Source organism: Globicephala melas, chromosome 6, assembly GCF_963455315.2.
Source record: "Globicephala melas chromosome 6, mGloMel1.2, whole genome shotgun sequence".
Lineage (NCBI taxonomy): Eukaryota > Metazoa > Chordata > Mammalia > Artiodactyla > Delphinidae > Globicephala > Globicephala melas.
The window spans coordinates 37,460,720-37,477,476 of NC_083319.1; the positions used below are offsets into that span (position 1 = coordinate 37,460,720).

General features: G+C 43.1%; 1 protein-coding gene across 9 annotated transcripts in view; it reads right to left on the reverse strand.

Moving 5' to 3' along the window:
- The window catches only part of UNC13B (unc-13 homolog B), a 224,849-nt gene that overhangs the window by 61,206 nt on the left and 146,886 nt on the right, over window positions 1-16,757 (reverse strand). For 3 of the 9 annotated variants that reach the window (XM_060300787.1, XM_060300788.1, XM_060300786.1), the window contains exon 1: window positions 5,308-5,769. The exons of 4 other annotated variants lie outside the window; for them this stretch is intronic. The gene's annotated coding sequence lies outside the window, so the exon portion shown is untranslated. Of the gene's footprint in view, window positions 1-5,307; window positions 5,782-16,757 lie in introns of those variants that run through there. 2 more of the 9 variants (XM_060300792.1, XM_060300791.1) reach the window with 2 other exon arrangements.

Genomic DNA, 16,757 nt, shown 5'->3' on the forward strand with positions numbered 1-16,757 from the left:
GGATATGGGTTCCCTAAAGGCACCAAACCCACAGTCATCCACATATTTAGGCTTTGAAACAGGGGACAGAGCTCACTGTGATGCCACACAGTGAGAATCAACCAGTCACTTTGCTCAGAACCCAATAGGATACCAGAAGCCAGAATGGGCTGAAAGGGCAACCTGCAGAGCCAGGAGGTCCAATTCAAGGCCACCTCCTTCTTCAGCCTCTCTTTGCTACTACTGTCCACAAGAATGAAATAACAGGGACCAAAGTGTGAGAAAAACAGTTTGACCTCTAAATCAGTTCGATCGATGTGCCAGGCACTAAGCTATGTGCCAGGGATATAAGGCACAGTTCCTGCTCTCTAATATATTAAAGCTTGGAAACAGAGTTAGGCATATAAACAATCACAAAATAAAGTGATACATGTTATAATAGAACTTGTAATAGCAAGCAAGCATTTAATTCCAGGGGTGGGGAATGGGAAGGTGATGAGAGGCCCAGAAAAACCACAACAGGAAAGGCCACGGAGAAGAAGTAATATTTGAGCTGAGATGGCATAAGGAGGCCTCGGGGCCCAACCAGCTCAAACCTAGCCCTCTAGTTTCCTTCAAGGTACCCAGTGCTGTCACTCTGCTCTATCCTGTTGGCCTATCCACTCAAGTCAACTCTCCATACTTCATATGTACATGCTCTAAAATGACCATACCTTTCTGCAATCTTTTCCTAAGGAATGCCTAAGGCTGGGAAAAATAAGGCAGCCCTTTCAAGGGTTATCTGCTTTTGAAAAGGGAACATAGCAAAACAAAATGAATTAATCAAAAGGAATAAAGCTTCAGTGATGGAAAACTGAGAACTATGTCAGGGAGTAGACCCCTTAAATCACACCGAATCAGCACCAGCCTACCAAAAAATGTCAAGAGGAAAAAAATCCCTCCGCTTTCTGAAATGGCTGATTCTTTCCTCTCTCTCTGACTTATCAGTTAAATGTTATTAGGAATGTGGGTATTCCTCATAAAATTGCTTCTGACCCAAATCTTGGCTTGGAGGAAACAACTGGGAGACCTCTGGGAATAGGCCAGGGCTCTCTGTACATATATCAAGCGGCCTCGCATTTTGTATGAAGCAAGCCCAGAAGGCAAAAAGCCAAGAGCTCTGAGCCTTCTACCCCACACGTCACCCACAGCGGTCAGATCATTCCTGGGCCATTTACCAATTATGTTGTATGGCTAATATGGTGGGAAACGAATTTCTAGGGCCACAGCAGGTAGGGGTACTCTTCAGATATTAATCTTTGGGAAAGAATCAATGCTTACAGATAATCTTGTCAGAGAAAATGATCAGGGTCACAAGGTATAAAGAGTGAGTATAGCCAAAGGGAATAAAGAGTGCCCAAATTAAATGCATAGCAAAGTCCCTGTCCTGTAGTTCCTAGGACTTGCCATCCCTCCTCATCTGCATTAGGAGGAACCCCACTTATAGGCCAGAAGCTGGACATGGTAAAGGAAAGAAAACTTCATGCATTGTATCCAAGAGGGGAGATAGAACCTCAGGGAATGTACAGTAGCATGAAAGAGGATGCAGCCTTCAGAGGGCTGGTATATCAAGAACTCAGAATGAAAACTGAATGCCAGTCAGCAGAGCTGGGTACTCTGCGCCCTTCCTAGGGCTCCCTTTCAGCAGTACCAGGGTTTATTATACCAAGAGTATAACAAACCATAAAACAAATACAGATGCACCTAGAATCTGATGCTCACGACAAAGACTCTCTTTGACTAAACTTGAGTCAGTCTCCTCTGAGTCCTCTTTCTGACCAGGCTCCTGTCCTTGGGCTCTGTTTAGTCCAATTTCAGCGAGAATCTTGCTGGGTCAGTTTAGTGAAAATTCCCTACCTTTGGTATCTGACCAAATTCCTTATCCCTCACCCTGGGCTGATTCCAGAAAAAATCCTGTCAAGTCAGTTTAGCCAGATGCCTCCCTTTCCCGGATGTTTCCTCTTAATTTTCCATCCAGTGACCCTCACCCTGTTCCTTGACTATAAATTCCCACTTATGCTTATATTCAGAGTTGGGCTCAGTTTCTCTCCCCTATTATAATACCCCAATATAATAGCCCCCCTGAATAAAGTCTGCCTTACCATTTCTAACAAGTATCAGAACAAATTTTTTCTTAAGCACTCATCATGCTCTTTTTTCCTTACTACCTATGACTCTTGTGAGTAGACCAAAAAAGCCATGTGAGCAGGAATCTAGCCCCTGAACACTCTCCTATCCATCCCCCCAAGCCTCCATATTCTTTATCCCCTTACTCTGCTATAGTTTCTTCATAGAACTTACTACCACCTGATAGATCATATATTTTTTAGTTTATTATCTGTCTCTCTCCTCAACCTCTATCCTAGAATGTGAGCAGGGACTCTGTTTTGTTCATTGCTGTATCCCTAGCACCTAGTACAGTGCCTGGCATATACGGTGCTCAAACTAAGACAAAATAAATCTTGCCATTGAATAAAAGGATCCGGGACACAAGATAAGAAAATGCTAGAGTTGGAAGAGTTCTTTAGAAAATAGCAAGGCCTGGAATCTCATACTGCATTGTGATCTAGCCTATGGAGTAGTTTTTTTCGTCTATCATACGTTTTTCTAAATTTTAATTTTGGAAATCTTTAGGCAGGGCCGCTATTCTGGCTTCCCCAAAGCATTATTACCCAAGTTTATAACACCTGACCTAGAATGACACTCTTGTTGTTAATCTGTTTTACTTTGGGAGACACCTAAATGGGAGGTTCTTGCTTAAAGACACACAGTAGGTATGAACTCCATTACATTGAAAACTGTGCCTTATTTTTTAGTTCCCAATGCCTAGCACAGGGCATTACTATGCCAAGCATATGGCCTGGCACACAGTGAGAACTCAGTGCCATGGAAAGAATAAATGAGTGATGGCAGAGCTGATTTAGAATCCAAGTTTTCTGCTTTCTAGTCCACTTCTGTTCCCATAACAACATACCGCTTTCAAGTTCTAGGTTTTCTTCCAGACTGATGGCTTACAGTCCCCTTTCATTGTAAAACTAAGTTGGAAACCTCTCCCCAAATATACTCGCTCACAATTTTAGGGGACTCATTCAGGGTAAATAAACACAGTAGTGGCAGTACCAGCCTCTGCCAGACTGTCAGTTAGCTTGTATCTTTCTAGCATACGAGACTGGTAGAAAGAGACCTTGTGTGGCGCCTGTCATCCCCAGGGTTGCCATCATGGGGCTTCCACTTGCCCTCCAGCTGGAAGAGCTGCCCTGATCCCTGTGCTGATTATGGCTCTAGAACAGCACTGTTCAATAGAAATACAATGCGAGCCACATATGTAATTAAAAATTTCTAGTAGCCACATAAGAAGTAAAAAGAAACAGATGAATTTAATTTTAATACATTTTATTTAACCCATTATCTAAGATATTATTCTTTCAACATGTAATCAATAAAAAAATTTTATCAGGGCTTCTCTGGTGGCGCAGTGGTTAAGAATCCGCCTGCCAATGCAGGGGACACGGGTTCGAGCCCTGGTCTGGGAAGACCTCACATGCCACGGAGCAACTAAGCCCGTGGGCCACAACTACTGAGCCTGTGAGCCACAACTACTGAGCTCGTGTGCCACAACTACTGAAGCCCACGCACCACAACAAGAGAAGCCACCGCAATGAAAGCCCGCACACTGCAACGGAGACCCAATGCAGCCAAAAAATAAATAAAGTTAAAAAAAAAAACAAAAACAAACTTCTAAAAAAAATTTTTTATCATATATTTGCATTCCGTTTTTCATACTGAGTCCTTGAACTCTGGTATGTATCTTACATTTACAGCACATCTCAATTTAGACTAGCCACTCTTAAAGTACTCAACAACCACATGTGGCTGGTGGCTACTATACTGAACATCACAGTTTTTAAAGGTTAGGGCGGGGGACACTCTAGAGAGCCTTCAAAACCTGGTAGCGGATGCAAAGGGCAGACTGTCATCTCAGGGGCAGTAGAATGTTCTATTCTTTCAGTCTTCCTTTAACCTGTTCACGGTGATCCTAGCTCGAAGCATCATATTTCCATTTTGTGACAGGCTCAATCCTCCTCAAGGCTGCAAAGAACATAGTACTAAGGCACCAATCTGCAGAGGATTAGACCTTATCTCTCTCAGCCTGACCCTTTCTAGATACCCTGTAGATCTGTGTAGCTTCTGTCCAGTACTCTGAGCAAAACCACAAGATAAACCTAGTTACTTCAACAGAAGCTACACCTTCACAGGGAAGACTTAGAGACCTCTCACAGACAAGAGCATAATCTCAATGCAGCTGGGTCAAAGGTGTGCAATCCCAGACAACTCACACTAGAGGGACACATTACAATAGTAAAATTACATTTGTTTAGAATTTTACAGTTTACAAGGTTTCTATTTTATCATCACAACAATCCTGTGAGGTAGGAGGGAAGGATTACTATTCTGATTTCATAAATGAGAAAAATAAAGCTCCGAGAGACTAAATGACCTGGTCAAGGTCACTGGGTAGAGCTAGGATTTAAAAGGGGGTCTTCGATATACAAAGGTAGTGCTTTTTTCACCATACATGCAGGACACAAATGGACACATTATCTGTTATCCATGTGTGTGCACATTTAAAACTGAGAAAACTTAAGATGACTTTCCTGTTTATATGGAATATGCACACGAGAAGGATGAATTAATACTCACATTAGACAGAAGGACAATATACATACATAAACACACTCTCACACATTGGAAAAATGGAAAGGTTTCTGAATATACACAGCCTATACAAGAATAGGAACGTTACCTGGGTACATGCATACGTGTATGAGATAAAGGGACCTATGTATCTATATACATATGCACATGGAAGGAAAGATGGCTTGTGTATATTTATATAAGATGAATGAATGAGTTGTCTATGTATATGTAACACACAGGAGAGGAATGGACAGGTTGTTTATAAACATATGGACATATCAAGAGGGAGAAACAGATTCTTCGTATACAGGTATGCACATATCCAAAGGGCTGGATGGGTTATTTATATACATACAGGAGAGTACCAAGGAGGAATGGATGGTCAGATTATCAGCATATAAACACGTGCATGTGAAGATTCTACCCTTAGTGCTGAGTATGCTGTTTTTCACTCATTATAATGACCCCCCATCAGCAAGTTGGCTCAAGCAGTTATGTAATTAATGTAGCTGCTCCATATTCCACCCACAAATGCTTTGCTTTTGTCCCTGCTTCTCATTCAGAGTCAGTCATACACTCAATACCACTTACCTTGCTGCTGCAATCAAAATAAGAGTTAAGGAAATGAAAAGAAAAAAAAAACACATTAAAACCACAAATTCTCAAGTTTTAGAAATGCAAGTGCTGTCTTTAAAAGGAAATCCATTCAGAAGCACTCCTTGGTTTGAGAGAGAAGCCACAGGATGAACTTTCTAAGCCACAGCACAGCTGCTTGCCCAACCAACAAACAGAGCCAAGGAGCTATTATTCTCAGCTGCACCCAGCTGGCTGGCTCCCTGGTGCAAAGTTGATGATAGGAAAAATGCCCGGCAGAGAGATTCCCCCAGGGCTGGGCAGGAGTCTTGTTGGCTGCAAATCTAGGAATCCAATCTGGTCCACACTTCTCTGCTGAGGGGGATTCTGATGACCAGCCTGCTGAAGGTAATAGCAGCCAAACTTCAACTGGACGTGGAATTCTAACTCAATCGATTCCGGGTTTTGAGACTGAGACAAAAAGCAGGGCAGCTACTGCTCCTGCTGCTGCTCCTCCTCCTCTCCAGCTGCTTCCTGCCTGCAACCTCCCATAGGGCACCAGCCCTCCTCACACATTCCTGGCGCACACACCCCCTTCCCAGCACACTCACGCACACAAAAATCTCGCCAGCAAGCTCACTCAAACACCCTTGGTGAGTGTCTCTCCCTCTCCCTAAATATAGATCTTCCTCTTTCCCCTCCCCTATTTCTTCCTCTCGTGCTTCTCCCCCCTCCTTTCTTTTCCCCTGCCTATCCATCTCTCTCATGTCTGGGCTGTAGGATATAAAGAGGCATAACACAGAGCCCTACACTCTGAGGAGCTCTCGGTCTCAGAGGCAAGACAGAACACAGCAAGAAACAGCCAGAGTGTAATACAAAGGGAGGCGTCCCTCCTACTGAGACAAGCTCTAGGTTTTTTGGTTTGGTTGGTTTTGGGGTTTTCGTTTTGTTTTCGTATATGTATAATGTACTGTCTGCATTTGGCAAAGCTGGAGAACAGGTAAAGTACCAAGGGCAGGTAACATCAAACAACACCATGTTCTCAAAGTACATACCTAGTCCAGTTCTTCCTGAACAGCCACAGCAAGAGAACCAACGGGAAAACGAGAACTCCCTTAGGCCATGCCAAGGCAATGATTAGACAGAAGTAGAGGAAGCTGGGCGGGCTGAGGTAGACCCTCTACTGCAGAAGTCAGGACCACAGAATGTTTTGGAATCCAGAATTAGGAACTAAGTAACCTAAAGTAATACCATATTGAGCTAAAGCGATGTACGGTTTAAGACCCTGGTTTCATAGTCCCAAATTTCCCAGTCCTTTGCCAGTTGCAACCCCACCTCCCTGGAGACTGGTTGGTCAGGTGGTTCTCATGTGGCCCTAATTCCTAATAACTCAACAATTCTAGTTGAATTATCAGGAAATTCTAGTTGAATTTCATCAGGAAATTAAATATCCTTATCTTCAAAGAGCACTCAAGTTGTTCATTGCAACATAATGCCAAACATAAGCCAGGGACCCTTGAAGCCCTGGACCACTGACAAAAACATGAAATATATGATACCTCTCCCTACTCTGCAATCACTGGACAGGAAAAACACTGTTTGAGCCCAGAGAACCTCAGAATTCTTCTCAATATAGGGCTTCAATCAGCCAGCGACAATCCAGTGAAGCCATTCCTATTCTACCTCCTCTGAGCCTGATCTAATAAGATAAGCTCCCCTCCTCTTCCTCAGGCTAACATCAGGTGGGCAAGTTTGATTCACCCATCAGGCCCAAACCAGGCTCTCAAACCTTGCTACTTCTGCTGCCCTGCAACATTCCTCACGACAATGCACAACAGAACAAGGCCCTGTTAGCCAGGAATCAAGCGGTCTATGAGGGCCACCCTGGAATCTGTCATTACAGAACAGGCAGCCCTATATGGTAGATAAAACAAGCTTTTAAATTAAGAATGATTTCCTTGGCTTATCCAAGATCCTGAGGAGAAAGCGTTGAATCCAGAGCCAACATTTGCCTCCCTACTGCCTTCTTCCAATAACATTGCTTCCCCCTCAACCAAGGAAAAGAATTTAGATTCCAAGAGACACTACACAACCCATTTCTTAACCAGCCACCTCATTACGCAGCCAACACTGACAGCAAAGCAAATACCTCCTAACCCAGTCGAGAGCTGGCTGGATGACAGAAGAGATAAGGGCTGACAGTGCAACCATAACCACATCTAAATACAGAAAGGAAAAAAAAAAAAACCTGAAAACTGTCAAATTTCAGTGGAAGTCACGGCAAATTTACTGTGAAGCTCCTCATATATTTCAGCCAGGAGAAAGAGGTAAAGGGTTTAAAACAAGAAATATAGGGAAGACTGATTAAATCAGAATTCCCTCCCCCAACTCTGCAGCCACTCATAAAGAGCTCAGAGCAGTGGCTGTCATGACCAGGTTTGGGTCTGAGCTTCCTAGACTCAAGAGAAGATCAAATTCTCAAGACTGGGAAAGATCCTCAGAGGTAGGACATTGCCCAAAGAACCTACTTCTTCCTGCCTCATCCACCAGTGGCTCCAGGACCTGGCTAGGACCTCCAGAGGCTATAACTGAGGCTAATGTGACTGTCTTGTCCATCTGCTTACTCAAACACATTCAGTTCATCTTCTAAGCAGTTTGGGTTTTCCAGGAAAACAAAGGCTCAGACAGAGAAAACGTGTTTAGGACGCGAGGCACAACAAATCAGCTATCTCTAGTTCCAGTCTTCAAACTTCACAAGAGCCCTCATATGGCTCTGACCATAAATTACCTTTGTATCTTTCCACCTTCCCACCTTTCAGCAAAAGAAAGAAGGGGCATAAGTGGGAAAGTGGTAAACAGCAGTCACTGTAAACTCAGTAAAAAAGCAGGGCTCCTTCTGTCACTGTTCAACCGAGCCCAGAGAGTACCAGACATCATACGACCAAAGGACAATCAGACCTCCTTAGTGGACTAGTCTTTTGGGATAGACGCAATTTCTGTTTCCTGAGCCATGTGAGCAAACTGCAGCTCCCTTGTGTCAGTGGATCTGTCTCTTGGGAATCCTGGGCAGGCCAAAAGGATGGGGGTGCATTACAGAGGTAAGAATTAGCACAAGCACCCACCTTAGCTGGGAAGCTTCCTCAAAGCAGGGCTGTTCAAGAGCTGGCTGGGCAGAATTAGAAAAACAGATTGGGTTAAGAAGGAAAAGGCATTTATCCAGAAGCTGTGAAATGCTCTGAACAGACATTCTCAAGGTCTGGTTCCCAATTTAAATCTTTGCAGGGATCTTCGCCTAGAGACAGATGAGTCAAGATGGAAATTCAACATGAGACACTGACACTCACGCAGAGTTGTGGGAAGGTTCAGAGCTGCAGGAGCTCTAAAGGGGAACCAAATGGGTGGGTTAGTCAGAAGACCACCTGGTGCACAAAATTCATCTTCAGCTAAAGCATCTGAGTGGTGTCACAAGGATACTGGAGGAGGGGCTCACCAATCGCAATTCTCTCCTCTCATACAAACCAATCTAGGTCTTGTTGGGGCCAGATACAACTGGCTCTGAAGCAAAGAATGTGCCTGCTCCACACCTGGCCTGCCTTTCAGGTGTCACTGCCAGAGAGTGGCTGAGTCAGAACCAGCAGGTGCCTACCTTTTCTTCCAGTGTTAACAATCACACATGCAGGGTGCAGAGGATAGGTGGGACCCAAGTCTGACTTACACAGGAGTAAGCTTGTGATGCTTCCTTCTCTACCACTAAGTAAAGCCAGAAGCACACGAACAGGCCAGTATATGGTCACACAGCTGGGATCTGTTTCATGAGGAAAACAGTTTGTTCTGGTGGCAGAGAAAAGTCTTTTTTTCCCCCTGTAGAATTATGTCCTCTATAAACTACTCAGAAATTACATGCAGCAGAGAATGATGGGCAACGGGAGGTGGTTTTCCTTCTTCCTTCAGGAACATGCCCCCCCCACCAGGGGAGTGAGGAACCTGGCAGAGATGGGCTCACTTTACTGATGTGCTAAGACATAGCTGCTACACAGCCTAAATCAGACTTGACAAGTTGCAAGGCAGGCCTAAGGAGTCACAAACTGCTGACAAACTTCAGTTCTATAACCAGGTCAAGCACCATCTCTGATAGCAAAATCCTGAACCTAAAGAGCTGATAAACTCCTCAGGACTGCCCAGCTAAACAGTTAGGTTTCTAGCCTATACCTCCATAGCTTGTGGTCCCATTTCCATTCGAGGAGCAAATGATCAAAAGATCATATAAGCCAAGCAGTTTACATGTCCACGGCCCTCTTACATAAACCTAGTCAAAGTCATAGCCCCCAGATTTAGGACTAAGGCTGGTGCTGAACTAGTATCTGCTTCTATATGTCCCAGTGCAATCCACAAAGTGCACTGAGCCTGCCTCGATCTCTACACCACAAGGAAGCCAAGGGACCATAGGCTGAGGATTCTCTAACGGGAACCCAAAATTTGACTCTTCATGGGGAAGTGAACCTCTTGTACTAAAAACAGACTATGTTCTAACTGGCTTAATATTGATCAAATATCCCCTTCAGTTCTCTGTGGCTTGTTCTGAGATATACCTTAGAGTGAACCCAATTCTGGAAAATTCTCTTGCTGTAGGCCCCTATTTCTACAAGCTTTTCAAAATATGTCCCTAGCCACTTCCCTGGTAGTCCAGTGATAAAGAATCCGCCTTACAATGCAGGGGACGTGGGCTTGACACCTGGTCAGGGAACTAAGATCCCACATGCCGTGAGGCAACTAAGCCCGCGTGCCACAACTACTGAGCTCACACGCATCAACTATAGCCCACATGCCACAAACTACAGAGCCCACACACCCTGGAGCCTGCACACCACAACTAGAGAGAAGCCCGCGCACCACAACAAAGAGCATGTGCGCTGCAATGAAAAATCCTGCATGCTGCAGGACACGCAATGAAAGACCCGACGCAGCCAAAAATAAAGTAAATAAATAAATAATAAATAAATAAATCTTAAAAAAAAAAGTCCCTAGCCAACATACAAATCTCAAGTGTCTTGGGACTCAATGAAAGGACCCCAAAGAGGAGGGTTTTTCCCTGTAGTATTCTCCATATATTCAGAAATATCTGGTACAAGGCACTGAGTTATAGGAAACTAGTTCATGTGCAAAAGGGGAAGAGAAAACTTAAGGGAGACCTAATCTTAGCTGGGGATCTCTGACAGATTAACAGGGAAGCATAGGGGAGAAAGGGAAGTACTCAACTGGGCAAGTCAGGAGAGAGAAAGAGCTAGATTCAGCCTGCAAGCAAGGGATGCCAAGGGAAAGCCTGTTGCTGGGGTTGGCATTGGAGTCCTAGGCCGCCAGCTCACCCACGCCAATTGCAAACAGAGATGACCTCTCTGCTCAGACACAAGATCCTTGGAACCCCTATATTCTAATTCTCCATCCAATGACAGAATCCCCTGCAAAACCCTTTGTCCCCCTATCTCATGTCACCAAGACTAATCTATGTTACCTTCCTACCTATAAAATCTGTCCCTTTCTCTACAACCCTTAGTCTATGCTTCATTATTTCTCACTCAAGCGGCTGTAAAATATTCATCCTCGTCTCTATTCCTCCAGAACCACCTCCCTCTCACCCCTCCCTATTCCCAATCCATTCTTGACAATTTGTTCGAGGGATATCTCTAAAATGTAGATAGATTTTTGTCACTCATTTTCTTAAAATCCTTCCGTGACTGCTCTCAGGAAAAAGCCCATGCTCACTCCCTGGCATATTATCAAAGCTGTTTCTTGACCTGTCCATATCTAGAGGGATCCAAAGCACCCTGACTCCCTAAGTTTGGTCAAACCGAATCCCTTACACTCACTGAATGTGCCATCCCATTCTTTTTCTTTCCATATGACCCTGTTTAGAGTGCTATCAGAGAGTAAAAACCAGTATGGTGAGGATGCTTAAAACCTCATCAAGGGCTTGTCAGAAAGCAAGACTTGGAACCAAAACAGTAAAAACTACTTTGGTGTCTGTTATGGGTTGAACTATGTTTTCCAAAATCCATGTGTTGAAGTTCTAATTCTCAATACCTCAGAATGTGACCTTGTTTGGAGGCAGGGTCTTTACAGATGTAATCAAGTTAAAGTGAGGTCATTAAGGTGGGTCCTATCCAATATGACTTGTATCCTTATAAAAAAGGAAATTTGGATATGAAGATAGGCATAGAGGAAAAACAGTATGAAGAGACACAGGAAGAAGAAGACCATTCACAAACCAAGGAGACAGAACTGGAGTAGATTCTTCCCTCATGGTCCTCAGAAGAAACTAACCCTGCTAATACCTTGATTTTGGACTTCTAGCTTCCAGAACTGTGAGACGATAAATTTCTGTTGTGTAAGCCGTCTAGTTTGTGGTACGTTGTTATGGCAGCCCTAGCAAATTAATACAGTATTTTTGAACATTACTGATACAATTCTACCAAAAATTTTTAAAAATAAATAATAGAATTAATACTTATTAAGTACCTAAGCGTAATACCAGGCATGATGAAAAGATTTAATCCTTGCCGTTAGGGAGTTCATAACCTAATGGAGGAAATGTTATGATATGAAGCGCTGTTATACCCATATTATGAGAAGTGTTAGAGCTTGTGCTTAGGTGACTGATAGTACCATTTACTGATAAAGGACATACATGAAAGGAGATGGAGGAGAAAGAAAAAACAATGAGCACAGTTTGAACATACTGCATCACGTGCCTGTGAAAATTCTGGTGACAATATCCATGGGCACCTTGTCATAAGTCTGGAGCTCAGGAAAGAGGACTGAGGTAGAGAAAGAAATTTGGGACTCAACAGTGTATGGATAAAAACATGGGTGAGATTATCTAGAGAAGAGAATGCGGTTGAAAACAGAACCCTGGGAATCACCAAGTTTTAAGGGGCAAGCAGAGGAAAAGAAATGCTGTAAGGGAAGCAAAGATGGAGCTGTCCGAAATAAGAAAAGGACTTGGAGGGAGAGATATTGCAAAAGCCAAAAAGGAAGAGTATTTTGGGTAGAAACCAGTCAACAGCTTTTATCTCACTTGTCATAAGAAATGCTCCAGGATGTTGGTTTTCATCCAGAATGCCCTTCCTAACTTACCATCTTTGCCTATTTATGTCTGAATGCCCTCAGGTGTGGACCAAATAAACACATTTCCCTAGCATGCTTGAAGATGACAACCAGCAAAGGGAAACAGAAGCCTACAGAAATGGGGAAGATTATTTGTTACAACTTACCTCTTCCTTCTGGCTTCAAGATGTCTTATTTTATACACTGTGACTGTACTTCAGGACGTGCCTGTTTTGGAATGGTGGTAAATCTCTGCTGCATTGTTTATGGAAAGAACACAACTTGCCACTTACAAGGAGTCATGGATCTCCTTAATGACATATGCTTGTAAACACAGGAAGCAAGTTACCCCTTGATTTCCATCTTTCTAAGCTATTACTTTATTTCTTGAACATTTCCTGATATTTAATAACAATTGTTGACTTAGCACCCTCTGGGAATTCCTCTGACAAGACTTTTCTGACTGCCTTAACTCAAAGGGCTTGCTCCTTACTTTAAAGTCTTATGACAACTATTTTGTTATAAGCATTTATCATTCCCTTTGCAACCAATTACAGCCTTGTAATATCACTTCATACTTTTAAGCAATTTCCCCACAAAACTTTGCTTGACTGTCTAAGTATCAGAAGCTATGTTAGGGATTGTAATTAGTTCCTGACCTCAAGTGCAATCTAGGAAAGGAGTTAAAGCCTACATATATGCAAGGAAAATGCAAGTAGAAAGCAGAAGTAACAAGAAAATAAGTGGCCAGGAATAGGATCTCTGAATCACTGAACTCTTTTTTTACATAAATGTACTAGGCCCTCAAGGCATATTAAACAGAAGATATTCCAGGTGAATATTCACTCTTAATTCTTTTTTGGGGGGGGGAGCACAGGCTCCGGACGCACAGGCTCAGCGGCCATGGCTCACGGGACCAGCCGCTCCGCCGCATGTGGGATCTTCCCGGCCCGGGGCACAAACCCGCGTCCCCTGCATCGGCAGGCGGACTCTCAACCACTGCGCCACCAGGGAAGCCTCTTAATTCTTAAGGGTTCAGACTCAAACTCCTGCAAGGCCTCCTACCTTGATAAATCAGGCTGGGCCATAAAGACATCTTGAACAGAAGAACAATTCAAAAGACAAGTCAAGCAGTTTGCAACTTGACCCTTTGCTCCTAGGTCCACATCCTTTACTAGACATCTGAATTTCTCCCTGTGCAGGAGGAGGTACTAAATAGAATATCAAAGGCCCAAATCAGTTTTCTCAACCTGCCTTTTCATGCCCCAGTTTATTCCAACTGCCAGTTTATTCCTCCAGCATTACAACTGGAGTGCCTATTCTTTGGGCCTGGAGTGAGAGGGCAGCCTTTGCAACTCCTAAAGGTTAGCATGAGTGACTAATATGTATCATAAGAGACCCAGGCGAAATGTATGAGAATTTGTAAGTGAAAATATTTGCATCGTTCAAGGTGTTGGTTTGGAAGAGAATCAGGGAACGCTCTGTGAAAGAGGTGATAGCTGAGCTTGATCCTGAAGGATGAATAATATTTGGATATGTGGAAACGGAAGAGAAGAAAAGGCAGACGATACAGGATGAGCAAAGATATGAAAAGGACAAAAAGGAAGGTGTGATGCTGGAAAGGAACGGAAACTAACATATACTGAATGTTAACAACATGCCAGGTCTTGCTCTATATGTGTTATCTTATTTAATCCATATCTATCCACTGAGGCAAATAATATCCAATTCAGAGATGAGAAGACTAAGTTTCTAAGATACTCAGTAACCTGCCTAAACCTAAGGTTACACAGCTAGTAAGTGGTGGAGCCATATTTCAAATTCAGGCTCTTTCTGATTCCAAGGCTCAACTTCTTTCAACTGTATAATGTGGCCTCTGGGTTAACAAGGGTTAGAAAAGTAGGTTAGAAAATCATGACTGGTCATGGATGCCAAGCTAAAAAGTTGAAACTATAATTTAACTACCAGTGTAAAGAAAAATTAATGTTTTTTGAGGGGGGAAAAGCCTTTCATTCATTCATTCAATCATTCACTTATTCACTCACTCACATATCTGTTAAGACTTGCTGGATGCCAGGCATCAGGGATATAAAGTTAAGTAGGCACAGTCCCTATTCTGTATTTCCATGCTCTTTTCATCTAGCTTTTATTTAAGTTATTTATTGAATTATAACATACATACAGAAAAGTACACAAATCAAGAGTACCTTAACGTAAACAGAATTCAGATCAAGGACAGAACATCATCAGAATTCCAGAAGCCCCACTGCACTTATATCTAGTTACTACCGACCCCCTCACCCCAAAATAATCACTACCCTGAAGTCTGACACCACAGATTACTTTTGCCTGTTTCTGAACTTAATATAAAAGGAATCATGTAGTAGATACTCTTTTAAGAAATACAAAATCTTGAGGGCAAATGCTTATACAATTCCAGGACAGTGTGATAAACACTAAAATTGACTGTATATGAAATGCTATAGAAAGATAGAAAAATGAGTATCTAACTCTATCTGGGGACTTTCCAGAAGGCTTCAAAGTATGTGACATCTAAGTTGAACCCTGAGCATAAGCGGTAGCCATGACTAGTGCTCTGTTTTAGGAAGATAAATCTGATAGTGGTATACACAATGGATTCCAAGAAAAATAAATAAAAGCAAGGAAACCATTGGGAGAGTAATACACTATAGTCTAAGCAGTAAAGAAGACCTGAATGCAGAGAGGAACAAAGAGGAGACTGATAAAAGAAATCACAGAGAGAAAAAGAGCAAGATCTGGCAAACGATCTAATGTGGGAGGCAAGAGAGGAGGAAGTGACTGAGTGGGTGACTGGCAGAACGATGGTGACTTTCATACAAACAGAGAACAAAGGAAGAGGAATAGGCCCAGGAAGGAAGTTTCAAACATTGGGAAATTGTGGTGACAATAACTAGTAAATAACTAGATATGAAGGGTAGAACCTAAGGAAAAAAGGGAGGGTCAGAAGTATATATTTGGGAATCTTCTGCTTAGAAAGGCTAGTTGGAAGTCTACTGGCTGCCTAGCACAGAGGCCAAGATCAGGCACAGTACCGGCCACACGGTAGTTCAATTAATGTACGTCAATTAATGACTCTGGGTTAGAGGCTGAGGAAATGCAGATTTGAGATTAAAAGAGATGCCTTCTGTAGAAAGAAGAGACAGAGACAGACAGGAAAGGAGACAGGCAAGGTAAGAGAGGAAGGAAGAACTGGAAGAACCCAAGAAAATAGGAAGCTACAAGTAGGGAGTTGCAAAAACACTGTGGAATGCTGTAGAGAAAAAATGAGCATAAAGACTGAAGAAAAGTGTCTGATGAAAAAAAGTGTTTAACTATTTAACTGGTAATTACTTCTATCTACTCTCTGGCCTACAAGCTCACAAATGATAAGAAAATGTCTTGCAAATGGCCCAACAGCACCCAGTGGTACCCACTTATTAGCTGGCTTGATTTAAAATGGAATAATTGGGCTTCCCTGGTGGTGCAGTGGTTGAGAATCCGCCTGCCGATCCAGGGGACACGGGTTTGTGCCCCAGTCTGGGAAGATCCCACATGCCGCGGAGCGGCTGGGCCTGCGCGTCCGGAGCCTGTGCTCCACAGCGGGAGAGGCCACAACAGTGAGAGGGTACTGCAAAAAAAAAAAAAAAAAAAACACCAGACAGGAGCTCAGTCTGTAAAATCCTCATCTAAGATGGAATAATTATATTAGCTGTTTCCTTTTGGATAACTTTGGCAAAAGAACTTTCTCTTACAGAGCAAGAATTCCTTCACAGCCAGGATCAAATGTTCCCAATCACTGTGTGGTCACATAAGCAGCAAGAGTCAGAGAAAGTAGGAGAAAGCAAGAAGGTCTGCTTTACTTGTTATTTGGAAGCAAGTAATTTTGTACAGAGGTATCAATCAGACCTATTCCATAAAAGTTTACAAAGTACCTCCCTTTATTGACACTATGTCCAGAAAACACCGCCAGCTGGAGCTAAGGCCTGATGCTGGTATCTGACACCCTCCTCGGACTCTAGGTAGGCTAATGATATCACAGCATTTCTCAGAAATGTGCTGATATGCTCCTCAGAAACCGGAGCCAAACTCCAACCTTCAAACAAGCTGCCCCAAATTCCAGTCCCAGATGTGATGTCTTATAATTCACAAAGTTCAGTCACAGCCTAGAGCTAGATCTAAGGTTTATAGAAGACCAATCACTGATATACCCAGATCCAGGCCATAAACGTGTTCAGAATATTTCAGAGGGGGTGGGGAACCTGAGAAATGTTAAGCATTTCTCCTGACAAGTACACAAAAGCAGCTCTTGAAAAATGTTCCCATAGTGCCCAGGGTAGCCTTTGGCC